This window comes from Carassius auratus, chromosome 31 (assembly GCF_003368295.1).
Source record: "Carassius auratus strain Wakin chromosome 31, ASM336829v1, whole genome shotgun sequence".
Lineage (NCBI taxonomy): Eukaryota > Metazoa > Chordata > Actinopteri > Cypriniformes > Cyprinidae > Carassius > Carassius auratus.
Window position 1 is genome coordinate 9,192,090 of NC_039273.1, and position 13,635 is coordinate 9,205,724.

The 13,635-nt window shown below is 35.1% G+C and overlaps 1 protein-coding gene across 3 annotated transcripts in view; it reads right to left on the bottom strand.

The window, feature by feature from the left end:
* Positions 1 to 13,635, bottom strand: part of LOC113050482 (forkhead box protein P1-B-like) — a 122,023-nt gene that overhangs the window by 94,733 nt on the left and 13,655 nt on the right. The window contains exon 3 of one of the 3 annotated variants that reach the window (XM_026213465.1): positions 9,813 to 9,953. The exons of the other annotated variants lie outside the window; for them this stretch is intronic. The gene's annotated coding sequence lies outside the window, so the exon portion shown is untranslated. The remainder of the gene's footprint in view (positions 1 to 9,812; positions 9,954 to 13,635) is intronic. 3 annotated transcript variants of the gene reach the window in all.

Consider the following 13,635-nt stretch of genomic DNA (forward strand, 5'->3'; position numbering starts at 1 on the left):
GTCTTCTGCCTCAAGGAGCAACTTTGAATCATTCACACACTAGTGACTCGCCCTCGTGGAAAAGATTTGCACGTCACCCTCTCAAAGAGGAAATGACAGCAGCGAAGACATTCTGCCAAAAGGAGATCTCAGTGCAAGACCAAACAGCTCCTCTTATCTTGACGGGCCTCTCCAGGCCAGAAACATATCTCGACACTACTGTGGTGACATTCTGAGAACAAAAGCCCACCACGTTTGAACAGACGGGTTTTGTCTTTTCTTCTGTGTTTTCTCGAGTTTGCTTCCAGACCTTGTAGGGCTAATGCTGGTCCGGCAGCTCATACAAACAAAGCTTGCTATTTGTTTAATAACTGATTGCTGCCATGACTACGGTAAACAAGGGGAGAACAGGGACTTTTCTTTCTGTTTATGAACAAACACATCTTCTCGCAAAGAGCAATTTAACATTAACCAGGTGGAATGATCAACAGATCCCATAGGTTACACAGAGGGCGAGCCGAAATGTAAACAAACTTCAGAGACAGAGAGCAAGCGATGGGACGAAAAGAATGGAAGAAGGCGGCCAAGCATGTATGGACAGCAAGGTCAATGCAAATGCAGCCCGTCTTGAATAAACAGTTGGAGGAGAATCTCAAGACAAACAAACAGTCGTTCTCCTGACATTTAAAGAAGAAATAGGACGGGTGGGCTACAGCTGCTAACAGCCAACGTGAATGTGAAATAGATGGGGAAGAGGGGTGTCGCTCAACAGGGCGGATCTCACGGACCCCACGTCCCTCCTATACGTCCGGCTCGGTCTGCAGAACAAACAGGCATGCAGCATCATTCTTTTTGCCTCCACGAAATCAGGAGCAAGGAACTTGTCAAACCTGTTAAACATTATCAGTCATTTACTCAGTAACTACTAGTCCTTGGAAAATATCAATTATGGCTGTAGATTCTTGTCTATTTACAATGACAAAGCGTCAAGTTTGATTGTACAGTAAACATTCACAATGGTATTGACTAAGGCAGTAAAAACAAGTATTTGATAGGTGGTGTATATACAAACTATTCTTTTAAAGGGATAGTTAACAAAAAAGAAAAAAAAGTTATTTCAAATGTATGATTTCAGAATAACTGGAATTTAGTGGTGGTCACTTTTATGATGCTTTTTTGTACTTTTTGGCTGCATAATCTATTTGAAAAGAGAAGCTTGGACATTCTTTATGATATCTGCCAAAATGAATAATATCTTTAGTGTCAGTCATTATTTTATTCATACTTTTATTCAGCATAGGTATATTAAATTGTTCAAAAGTGAAAAAATAACAGTAAACACTTCTTTATTATATTATATATATAAAGATATATATATATATATAAAGAGATATATATGTATATAATATTTATTATAGTCTTTTGACCTTATATTAATTACACAATTTCCACAAAAAATATTAAGCAGCAGAAATAATTAATAACATAATTAATAAAAGAAAGAAATGCACATCAAAATGATTTCTGAAGGATCATGTGTCACTGGAGTAATGCCAAATGAACTCACAGAAAAAAATAGATAGAAAACAGGTGTTTTATGCTGCAATAATATTTCGGATTTTTACTATATGGTAAATCAAATAAATTCTCCCTTGTTCAGTTTTTTTTCAAAAACATATATACATATAACATTATATAACGTTATATAACATTATATATATATATATATATATATATATATATATATATATATATATATATATGTGTGTGTGTGTGTGTGTGTATATATATATATGTGTGTGTGTGTGTGTGTGTATATATATATATATGTGTGTGTGTGTGTGTGTGTTTGTGTGTGTGTGTGTGTGTATATATATATATATATATATATATATATATATATATATATATATAAACCCCAGTAATACAGGGGACTAAACATATTTATGACACATTGAGAGGAATGTAATAAGATCCTTATGCGTGAAATCCAGATTGAAACATATCATCAGACCATCAACGCTAACCAATGCCGGCGCTGTAATGTTGCACACAATGATTCAAATAAACATGAACCCATTATCACACTACAAGCTTGAGAAATTAACAAGAAATGAACAATCAGGATGCCGTCAACCGCAAGACAACTTCCGCAGAGAAGCTAAATAGATGTATAATTTCAAAAGGTACACAAAACAGTAGGTCTCCTCTGAATCACTTTACCACAAAGTCTGTGCAGCGTTTAAGGCCCTGCTGTACCGAGGCTATGATGGAACACACAAAAGTAAGGCAGGCCACGGTATTTTTAGCGAAACAGCCAATAGAGACCAAAGTAAATAAGAAAAAGTGTAATGAGTTTTAATGCAGCTGCTACCAGGATAGAAAGGCCAATTCTGGGATGTGGAACTACATGAGTGGTTTACGGCAAACTCTTGAGTGACTCTCCTTCAAGCGACATTGAAGTATTCGTTCAAAGACAGCTTGTGATGATTAGCACACAAGCATGGCAGCAAAGAGTCAGTTATGGTGAGCGCATGTGAGACATCGAGCCGTGGGAAAGGAGGCCTTCACTCAAAAGGTCCCACAGCACAATGGACAATTTAGAACTGTCAAACACCTGCATGCATTCGGCAGAGAAAACAAGGCATTCAATCTCCTGCATTCGCTGGGACTGGCCAAAGTGCATACTGTTTTAATATTATTTAAAAGTGTGCCATATATTTATAATCATTGTTACTCGAAATTCATGCAAGTAGTGCTCCCGTGGGTAGAGAGAATGTAGACTTTTGCACAGAGGAAGTGTGTTAAACGCGTATACAGTATGTGGGACGGGGAGTTTAGCCTCTGCAAACTTTGTCTAATTCATATTTTCAGTCTAAACCATGAGAGGGCCTGTAATATTAGAACATTATCTTGGGGGTAAATTACCCGGTTGAACTGCCATAGTGTCAACTGGCATTAATGGAAAAAGGTAACAATACAACTACAGCCAAGCAGAGCAACCTGGGTCTTCAATGCATGATTTACAGGCCCAATATCATAACAACATAATATTGCTTGCTAAAAATGAATGAAATTATACAAATATACATTTATTGAAAAAAGTGCATTAAAATGTTAAGTAGAATATAAATAAGAATAATTTATATTTATAATAAGAAGAATTTTTTCTGTTACATTGTAATTTCCAATATATATCATGTATCATGTACAGTATTGGAAATTATGATAGCTAGCATTGTGTGAATCAAAAAAAAAAAAAAAACATTAATTTATATTTTCAAAATTTTGGGCATAATTTGACAAAATTACAAAATTAACTTTGGGACTGGGACAAAGATACAAATAAGAAAAAAAACATATGAATGGCATTAGAAAAGGAGCAAAATAAAGTACATTAATTAAAATAAGGCACAGATAGATTTAATGTGACCTTATTAAAAAAACAACCCTTGGGAGAGAAAAAGTTCCCAAAGTTGAAGAAACACTCAAACATAAGGGAGAAAGACAGCAAAAAAAAATTATTACAGATAAAAAACTAGTCAACTGTGATTTAGCAAATAATAGCTCAGGTCTGTGTTACAGTCTGTGAAGTTTTTACATGAGAAATCATTGTCAAAAGCTCTTATAACAAACATAATTGCCTTCTGATTTGTCAATACATGACAAGAAAATGTTAACACAATCACTCTCTAAACACTTTTTTTTTTATTACAAAATACACAATAGGTCATGCTGATCAATGTTCATTTGGCTCTATCAGGAATAAACATGCTGTAGATCTCAGCAATTTTCAGAGCTTGCATGCATGAAACCCAATTTCTGCACAAGAACATTTGACGTTGCAGCTCACGTCTTGTGAACAAAAGCAAAAACCATAGGGGAACCCCGAAAGACAACTTTGCAAAATTTAGAAATCGCATTGGCTCTCTATAGTTTTATATAACAAAGATTCCTCACCACAATCAACCACAACATCGCTTGGTATAGTTTCCATCCTGCATTCTTAGCCAATATCGAGAAAGGGATATTGCAGAGCTGTGAGGTGTCGGTGCCAAATTGAAGAGTTCAAAAGTGAAATATCTATCTGAATGTTTACTACAAAATGCATGTTGCAAAATGAGCGGACATATGGCATCTGTTTATGCGGTATTGGTGTCATGCACCTCTTGTTTAAGAGGTTCGCACTTAAGAGGGATATCAAGACATGAACATTTTAAAATACTGAAATAGTTAAAAAGAAAGGGTTGAGTCCCCTGTCTTCCATTAAGCAGTTAATCCAAAGGTAAAGGGCATGCTGGGGGTAAGCGGCAGAAGACCTTGCTTTCACTTTAATGGAATCGGCTTTTTAACAACTCTTTTTTTTGTGTGTTAAATACAGTCCGTGTCAGGGAGATGCGTCCCACCCATAAAGCAAGCGCAATGACAACGTACAGTGGGCACTAACGCAAGGACATAGTTCATAATGCCATTTTCTGCAATTCCCAGTTGATTAGGGTCATTATGTTGGATCCCTGATTTATGCTGTCATTTCCTCTCACCCTATCCTGCATCAATGAATCTTAATGAATTGGTAAATAAGGGTGAGTATTACACTCTGCGACACCGAAACATTCCTCACCCTCTACGTTACCAGATTTATTGAGCCAATTAGGGGCTAACGGAGAAAATTGGCTAGCAGGAAAATAATATTCTTTATGGTACAAAATGGAAAAGCATTCGTGCTGAAGGGCAATTGTATTGTCAGCATTAAGTCCATAAAATATCCCCTCCACATAGAAAGAGAGAGAGCGACAGACTTGTGGGTAATCTTTTTTAAATTACCAAAAGAAATCACCTTTTTTAGGAAAAGAGTTTTATTCATCACTTTACAATGAGGCTGTTTACCAATAAAGCCTGAGACTCTAAACACAAAACATTAAACTATGAAAAAGACATTGTCCTGACTACCATACTGTACACACGCAAAACTGGTCAAAAGTTTGGGAGCAGAACAGTTTTTTTTACAGGTGTTTCTTATGCTCATCAAGATTGTATTTATTTGATCAATAATAGAGGGGGGGAAATATTAAATTGTGAAATATTATTATCATGTAAAATAAAGTTTTTCTTTTTTAATATACATTGAAATGTAATTTATTCCTGTGATGCACAGCTGAATTTTCAGCATCATTACTGCAGTCTTCTGTGTCACATGACCCTTCAGAAATCATTCTAATATGCTCATTTATTATCAGTGCTGGAAACTGTTGTGCTGCTTAATATTTTTTTGGAACCTGTGATACTTTTTTTCAGGATTCTTTGATAATTAAACAGTTAAAAAGAAGCGCATTTCTTTAAAATAGAAATCTTTCCTAACAATATGAACTACAGTTCAAAAGTTTGGGGTCAGTACATTTTTATTCTTACTTTTTTTTTAAAGAAATTAAAACTTTTATTCAGCATGAAGTGATATCAAAGATTTATATTGTTAGAAAATATTTATATTTTAAATAAATGGTGTTCATTTTAAATTTGTATTCATCAAATAATCCTGAAAAGCAGCACAACTGTTGCCAACGTTGATCATTTTAATAATAAATCAGCATATTAGAATGATTTCTTAAGGATCATGTGACACTTTATACTGGAGTAATGGCTGATGGAAATTCAGCTTTGCATCACAGAAATAAATTATATTTTAAAGTATATTAAAATAGAAACCATCATTTTATATAGTAATAACATTTTTCAAGATTACAGTTTTTTTTCTGTATTTTTGATCAAATAAATGCAGCCTTGATTACCATAAGAGACTTAAAAAACATTACAAGTCTAACTTATCATAAAAATTTTACTGATATTGTATATACATACATACATACATACACACACACACACATACACAATATCGGTCAAAGTTTGTGATGAGTAAGACTTGTAATATATATATTTTTTATACACACAGTACAGTACAGTACACTACATACATAAATAACCAAAAAAAAAAAAGAGAAGCAATTACTAGAATTAAGATGGTGACACTGTAGGATTTACTGTGAGTGGATTAAGGAGCTGTTGACATAAACGTGATAGTGTAAAAAGGGATTTAATAAACACATGATGTGCACCCTGCTCGTCCCATGACCATGTATCATGCACCGGCACACAAATTGCCTTTTAAACCAATCAGTTCTTCTTGATCAAAACAACGGCTCCCACTGCTGACCCGCTAACCGATGGTGTGCTTCAGTTTTGTAATGTTTTTTTTTTTTTCTTATCTTTGCTTAGGGGACAAAAAGTGGAAATACAAGAAGACAGGAGAAACACATACATGTTAATTTATTGTGTGTGTGTGGGGGGAGGGGGTGGGGGGCATGTATCTGTGAAAGAAGCCTGAAGAGAGACCCACATCTTGCTATTAATTGCAGCATCTTAGAGGCACACTTAGTGTGCTAACAAGCCTCCTTTATGTATTACATATTGTGGTTAGACTTGGAGCATAACAGTGGCTCTCTTCATCAAACACGCAAAGGCCTGTTATTAGATGGAGGGCTGCGAGAGAGGCTGTGTGAACAGAAGTGGAAAATTAAAGTTGAAGCCAAGCAGGAAAGGCCTTAATTTACTGCCATGTACAGTATGCAAATGAGATTACTCTCTGCTTAACTGCATCATTTATGTCCATAATAACGGCATCTTCATTATGGGACTCAAATAAAATTACAGTGTAATTAGCATATCAAAGTGATTGGTTAAAGTTTAAAACAAATACCTAATTTTCGCTAATGAAAAGCTGTAATCGGCACTCACAATGAAAACAGTCAAAACAAATATGTGTTTTCGAGGGGATGGAAGGTGGGGTGAGGGTTTTTGTCTCAATTAAACCTGATTAGAGAGAGGCTTATGGAGGCTGTATGCGTCTTCAGGTTCCATTTCCTAGAGATGCGCTGATCAAATGTACTATTTCCTACACTTGCCACTTTGGAGCACATTGATAAAATACAAAATCACTTCATCACTGATCCAATTGGTGGGAGAGGGGGAAAAGAAGTGAAAGATGCATGTGAGAGAGATGGGGGTGGGATGACATCTGAGGGCTTATAAACTTACATTTGAAGGGAAGGAAAACACCTCCACTTTCCAGCCAAATTATCATGAATAATGACATTTAACGACTGCCATTTACCGAAAGCAACTGCACCAGAAATGACAGCACTGCAACCCAAATCATCCCACAAAAACCCTCAAACCCAGACTTGGCGGACCACAAAAACACAGTTTGTGTCATATATTGCCCCCATTTTTGATCCATAGCTTTAAGACTTTCATGTCGCCACATTATTGATCTCATTCCGAATTTATGATGCACTTCTCCATTCTCAGAGCAAAATCTGAGGTCTTAACTCTCAGACATAAGACAATCTCTCCTCACCAGCCCCCAAGGACCTTGGGTCTCAATTGACTTCGCCAAACCACACCAACAAACGAAACAGACCCTGTGCACATTATTCTTGAAATTTAAAAGAAGTGCTATTTTATTTTATTCATTGAGGAATCCATTATAGGCCATATTGCTAAGAAGTATGTAAATGATGTGCCTTTCAAGGTAGAGTCAGGGCAGAATCCGCTCCATCAACTAATGACACCGCTCATTACATGCAGAACAGAGCGGAATGAAAGTGCTCCTGTCCGTGGCAGCGTCTACTCTGTATAAATCCCTATGAAATGCTAATATCTCACTTCTAATTAAAGGATACCAAGTCCAAATGTACCTATGTGCCAGTAACATAAATTGTATTAATGTTTTTTTTTTTTTCTCTCTCTCTGTTGCAGCCATGTCTAGGCTTCATTCCATTAATTCATATTTAATACCACCGCTGCTCAAGCATTCTTCTTCTCTTTTTTTTTTCTTTCTTTTCTTCTTTTTTTCGATCACTTGTGGCCCATGATTGCAAACAGATGCTCATTGTGAGCTGAAGCATCATTATGGGGTTGTGAAACTATAGTTTTTTGCAGGTGCACGAGCGTCTGGCCGCACAGACATTTGCACAAACAGACTCATGCACACATGACGTGCTAATACTATCAGAAAAAAACACCACCACCGAGTAAACCGGTATGGCCTCTCTGAGCCTGTACACATTTACTGAATTTACACATGTCTGCATGTAAACATGTTTACAAAAAGTGTGCAGCCATTTCTACGAATTCAACCTTGAAGTCTGCAAACAACAGCCACACAAAGTTCATTAAGAGAAGGTTAAAAACAATGCTGTTCCCTTTTGCCTGAAAGGCCGAGCTGGCTTAGTGCATTGCTTTTTCTAAAACACACGCAAACGCAAGGAAAATTGATCACTTTGGTATCATCATTGAATTAAAAAGCCTACCTAATGGTTAGTGTGAAATACGGCCTAATTAGGGCTTTGGTTTTATAGCGCCTGTTAACGTAGTTATCACTTACAACATTGTAATGTCAAAATCAATACGGATTACTTATGTTCTATCCGCCTCCATTCCACAAGGTGACAATAGTTTATCTGTCTTTGCACTTATTAGGCAGGATTGAGCCAGACAGCGTTTAGAAAAAAAGAACCAAAACTCGATCTATGCGTCATTGTTCATATGGTATTACTCACACAACCAAACCTAATCAAAGCAATTTATTCCAGCCTGAAAGTAGCAAAACACTTCACAGCAAAATGTAGTTTCTGATTTCACTACTGTCTGCTATAAAAAGGAAAAACAGTTCTATTTGTGGAACATGAGGGGAGAAAGGGGGGAAAAATCTATAAATTATAAAATCAGCTGTTTAAGTAAATATCATATTTTAGTAAAAACTGTCAAAAAAATAAAAAAAATTAAATCCTAAAATATTGAAAAAATGTTATAATACTACATAATGTTATAATATGCTTAAAGAAATTGAAACCTGTTTTTGGACCACTCACAAATTTATATTTAAATTTTCATACACCGTTTACCAACTCTGATTACCAAATAAATTAATAAATGTGACAGAAATATAGAGATAGAGCAAAACAGAGATCAATGGATGTATGGATATTTGTAGTCAATTATTATTGTTTCAATTTATTAAACTCCCCAAAATATAAAAATCCACAAATAAAATAATGGCACTAAAAACTATTGGTATGTTTTTAGGCAAAAAATTATTTTATTATCAAACATATTTTAGATTGTACATGCTTTTTTTTATTATAACATTATTTGAAATGAATATTACTCTTCTAATAAATGAATATAACATGGTTCCGTAATATTCACCTACACAAAGAAACAATATATGTCAAACTTGCAAATATAAATGTAAAGGAAAAAAAGAATGAAAAAAAAGTAAAAAGTAATTCAAATGCAGGGAATAACACCACAAAATCTCATCTCCATTTAAAGCCATGTTATGAAAAGATAGCCATAGATAAGGTGTAGCCTGCACTGAAGTGTCTGTCTGATTCAGATCTAAGGTTACAATGGCTGACCTTCAACATTCCTCAATGTCCCAGAATGCCATTCATCTACAGCTGCAGATAACGCTGAGTAAATATCATAAGCATGAGGATTTTAGGATTGGGGTGAGGCCGGCCACATCCTTAACCTACAAGGAAGAGGCCGAAGAGAGATCTACCCTTTAAGGGCCCTTTCCTTTTTGGTGTAAAAACACAAAAAAATGAAGGATCCGTGTCCTTCTCTTTGCATTAAAGTTTTTCTTCATCCCTTTGATGAAGGCTACTTCAACTAATCACATAAGTTATGTGTTCTGAAAACCTGCATTAAATCGACAGGATTCTTATCCATGTTACAGACACGAGCAGAATGAAATTCCTAAAGATACTCACCAATCAGAGAAGAGAATAAAAGAGCTTGATTGGTCGGATAGCGCTTGAGGAGTCTCGTGTATGAGGGTGCAGCGGAGAGAACCTGCGACTGCACTAATCTGTTCTGAAACACACCAACCCTTATCCCCTGCTGATATATACCTAAACAAGACAAACACAGGCAACCAGTGAACAGGCAACCACAACAAACAAAAGAGTGAAAGACTGAAAGAGAGAGCAAGAGAGAGAGAGAGAGGGAGAGAGAGAAACAAGACGAAAGAGAGAGAAGTACTATTAAAGCCATTTACTAGAAAAAAGCTAAAGTAATACGTACAAAAAGCACCTTAAGCTTAACCCCAAAAACTAAGGATACTAAAGAAATAAACATTTTTAATAAAAATGTTTCAAACCAAAACATCCTATTCATTATTTCATGAAAGTTTTGCAATTTTTTAATTCTAACAGCCAAAATAAAATAAAATAAATAAAATAATAACAATATAATATAAAATAAATGCTAAATAAAATACAATTAAATTGTTTTATTAAATAAACAATTGTTTTAGAACATTAATACATTTATAATCATATTTTCATGACAATTAAGACAATTTCTTCCTAAACATCATAATGCCAATATAAAATACAATCTGAGAAAATGGACCAAAAATGTGACCCTTGCCCACAAAACTAGTCTTAAGATATTTTTGCACCCTCCGATTCCAGATTATCACATAGTTTTATCTCTGCCAAATATCGTCCTATCCTAACAAACCATACATCAATTGACAGCTTATTTATTCAACTTTCAGATGATTGATACATCTCAATTTAAAAAAAAAAAAAGATACTTAAGACTGGTTTTGTGGTCCGGTTCACAAATATTGATAATGACTAATGAATAATAATACAATAGTAACACTTAAGTTGTGTTATATTGTATATCTAATTATATTTTTTTCCATATATATAAAAAACAAAATAAAAATAAATTTTTTGGAAAATGATAATTGTTGTCCAAGCAAATGCTCTCTGAAATTTGAATGTCCCCTTGACTTAATGAAACTGACTGTTCATGATGCAAACTAAAGGCTATTGGCTTCTGGCTTTCTTGAAATGGTCTGCCAAACTTCCTGTTTTAATAGGAAACTGGTTAATGCAGCAACGCATGTTTATGCAGCCAATTTCAAAAGGAAGGATGAAATATGAATGGCTGTAGCAAGGGAAAAAAGCTGAATATCATTAGCAATCACACACCGAGACGTGGGTTGAATAAGGTTGAATAATGTAATAATGAGAAGCGAGGCCTGTGACATTTGTTTCCCAAAAAGTGGCAGTTTAAAGGCCTCTACCCTGGTCCGGGCCCCTGGCCTTCCCTCTGAAACCATATTAGTACGTGTATGTAAAGTAAACAAACACATTGTTGCAATGAGATGGACATTTCATTGTGTTTTTCATTCCTGTTTTCAGTCCTGGACTAAACTTCATTGCTTCTCCCCCCCCCCCCCCCCCCCCTTCTTACTTTTTTCCCCTCCCCCGAGCTTAGGAGTGCTGTGTTTATGAATAACAACTAAAGCAGCCGGTCCACAACCTGGTGCAAAACACACGGGAAACAGATCAGCTTTTAACATGCCTGAATTACCTTTCAGTCTAGTAAAATGCATGATATTTCGTCCTTACAATAACATTAAAGGTATTTTTCAGGATTAAACAGTATTTCATTCCGAAAGATTACAAATTACAGCCTAGAAAAAGTTTGAAAGAGAAGAATTTCTTCACTCAAAGCAAGCTCTTTGTTGTTGTTGTTTAATGTTTGCAGACGGCCCAGAATCATAAAGCATTTCAAATGATATTTCTACAATCTCAATATACATTGCAATCCCACAACCTCAATCAAATAAAATATTATTTGAATATTTCATTTAAAAAAAAAACAACAAAGAGATTTTTTGACACCCTGAAACCCAGTTTAGAAAAAAAGCTAACTTAAAGCACCATTAAAACAGTACTTAAGTCGGACCTTTATATAAATCAACCAATGCAATATATATATATAAATAACTATAAAAATATACTGTAAATATATATATATATATATATATATATATATATATATATATATATATATTTATTTATTTTTTTTTGATACAAAGGAACATTTTTTGCATTAAATTTATAGCATAACCATTCTGCAATTCCATTTGGTGCTCTCTCTCTCTCTCTCTCACACACACACACACACACACACACACACCTTTCAAATGCAAGCTGTTTATTAACTTAATGTTAAAGCTATTCCATTAAGCAGATAGGCCCAGGTGCTTCATCCCTAAAAGGGATTTAGTTCCTCAGATAAATACCACGGCAAGGCACTGCCAAAATGATATTGACCATAAATATAACAAATATCAGATAGAGAACAATAAACATCAACCTATGTGAGTCATTATGGGCATATACTTTAAATTTCATTGAACGCTGGCCACTTAAGATGATTTATGAACATGATTTGATCATTGTAAGGTATATTTTTTAAGGAAGGCAAGCTAAGACTAAGCCCATATTGTATGGCTTACCTGCTTATGTTCAACAATGTGCTAATGATTTCACTTTCGTCTAACTAAAGTGAGTTCAACTGTGTGATGTATTTGCATTGCTAGTACAGAGAAAACAAAACGACTAGAGGAAAAATAAAACGTAACCTGCAAATGCATTCATTTGATGTTGGAAGCACGATCTTGTTCAATTTGACCCATTTAAAATACGGTCATCTCTTTTCAGTTGGATGAAGAAATTGAAAAGCGATGGAAAAAAAGAAGAGAGAAAAAAGAAAAACAGAGTATGTCTTCAGATAAAAAGAAGACAAACTGAGCTTTGTGATATATGTGACAAACACTCTCACACACACTCCTCGCAGAGCGTTTTTGTGGACAGATTTCCCTTTCATCTCTCTGAAGACAACTCTGACAGAAGCTGAGACTGCTGCCTGCCTGACTGCCATCACTTCCATTCAGTACAAAGATTCTGTCACGAAAACTCGCTCCGACACAGTGGCAGACCAACTACATCAAAGCCTTTACTCTTCTAGGAGAACAGAATACAAGACAAATATAATGGATTTGTAATTGTCATTTTCTAAGAAGCATTTATTAAGAGAAATGCCTCATTCTACACTTTTTTTTAGTAAATAAACAGCATTAAAAAAAACTAAAAAAACATTTCAAGTCAGTAGAGGCACAGAACTGTACAGCCTAGGACCTTTGCCTTTTTCAGATTTTCAGTTTACTGTTTTAAGCCAAAGGAAAAAAGAAAAAGAAAAAAATGTAACCAGTTTAGAATCAGAATCAGAATCAGAATCAGAATCAGAATGAGCTTTATTGCCAGGTATGTACACATACGAGGAATTTGTTTTCGTGACAGAAGCTCCGCAGTACAACAGAATGACAGCGACAGAACATAAAACACATAATAAAAGAATAAAAAATACAAATAAGTAGAGAGTGAATAACAATATACAAATGACAATTGTAGGCAAGTATATTACAAAATGAAGTTATGTATGTACATATATATTGTGTGCAAAATTTAAGTGTATACTAAGTATGTGTGTTAGATAAATAAAGTGTGTGTGTATATAAATATAAAGTGTAGTGTGTCCGCCGTTATTATAAGCTGTTCATAAGATGGATTGCCTGAGGGAAGAAACTGGTCCTGTGTCTGGTCGTTCTAGTGCTCAGTGCTCTGTAGCGTCGACCAGATGGCAACAGTTCAAAGAGGGAGTGTGCTGGATGTGAGGGGTCCAGAGTGATTTTGACAGCCCTTTTTCTCACTCTGGATAAGTACA